General features: G+C 34.1%; 1 non-coding gene across 1 annotated transcript; it reads left to right on the top strand.

Moving 5' to 3' along the window:
* The first annotated feature begins 846 nt into the window (after positions 1-846).
* On the top strand, positions 847-953 carry LOC120096750 (U6 spliceosomal RNA). The gene has a single exon (XR_015637818.1). It is a non-coding gene; the product is annotated as a U6 spliceosomal RNA (small nuclear RNA).
* The last annotated feature ends 471 nt before the right edge of the window (positions 954-1,424 follow it).

Raw genomic sequence — 1,424 nt, 5'->3', positions numbered from 1 at the left:
GAATGTTTTAATTGAAAAGAGTCTAACAAAACCCATTTATCTGCAGAATGTTTACTCCTCAAATGCTCCAAATTTTGACATGTTAACATGTGAGCCTGTGATAGTTATCCAGAATTTCAATGTAATCCATCTGTCCGTTGATACAGAAATGTATCACACATAAACACACACACACACACACACACACACACACACACACAAAGAAAAGTGGATTTATAAGACAGTCCTACTAACTAAAGATCATGTGCTACTGGACTATCCAGCATCCGTTATTATTAGAAACTTTTCATATTTGCTGTATGAACCCAAGACCATAGACTGAATGCTATTTTTATTTTTTACTTTATTTGAGGTTGAGAGTTTCATCCAAAATCCAGCTTGTGTAGCTAAATTTATGGGTGTCCTCAAGTTCAATATCCTCCCAGAAAAACAAATTTCTTGAGAATGATAATACATTAATAAATTATTTTGTAATATACTGAATATTAATGTACAGTAATACAGATTGCAAGAATCAACATGCCTCCATGTCTTGCACATGCATCTCATTGATATTTAACTGAAAATTTAGCTTTAATGATGACTTTTGCTACTTGCAATACACTACCTCTTTTTACATTCCCAAACTTATTTATACACTAATGTAACTCAAAGGTTTTCTTGAAGAATATTTTATACATCAAAATATAGTCCTTGAATGTATACCTACTTTAGAGTTATCAAAGTTGTTAGCATTATGTATATATTACTAAAGGAGTGTCAATTATATCTACATTCCTTAAAATCAGATATGTTTTGACTCAGATTAATTGTGAGATTAAAAGGTATCTGAAAATTCCAAACCTTTCACTCACTTCGGGAGCACATATAATAAATTTGGGACAATATAAAGAAGATTAGCTTGAACCCTGCTCAAGAATGGCATGCAAACTCATGAAAAAATTCTCATTTTTCCTCAAGCCCCAGATATACCGTTCTTGGGCATATTCCAAAGGATGCTCCATATTACCACAAGGAAAATTGCTCAATCATGTTCTCTGCAGCTTCATTCATAATAGCCACAAAGTGGGAACAACGTAGATGTGTGTCAGCTGAAGAATGTATAAACCAAATATTCTACATTTACACTGTGGAGTATTACTCAGCAGTTTAAAAAATGACATTATGTATTTTGCAGACAGATAGCTTAAACTAGAAACCTCACTCATCCTGAGTGAGGTAACCCAGAAAATCATGGTGTGCAATCATTTGTAGGTGTGTATTATCTGTTAAATTATGATAATAAAGCTATTATCTGGGTCCACAGACCTAGAGAGGTTAGAGAAAGAGGAGAGTTATAGGGGAAAGCATGATGTCCTTGGGAGGGGAAATAGAATAGATATCATGGATAGACAGGGGAAGGATAGGAGCAGAGGTGGGAGAGA

The sequence above is a fragment of the Rattus norvegicus genome, chromosome 14 (assembly GCF_021556685.1).
Source record: "Rattus norvegicus strain SHRSP/BbbUtx chromosome 14, alternate assembly SHRSP_T2T, whole genome shotgun sequence".
Classification (NCBI taxonomy): domain Eukaryota; kingdom Metazoa; phylum Chordata; class Mammalia; order Rodentia; family Muridae; genus Rattus; species Rattus norvegicus.
This window is presented reverse-complemented; position numbering and strand designations above follow the sequence as displayed.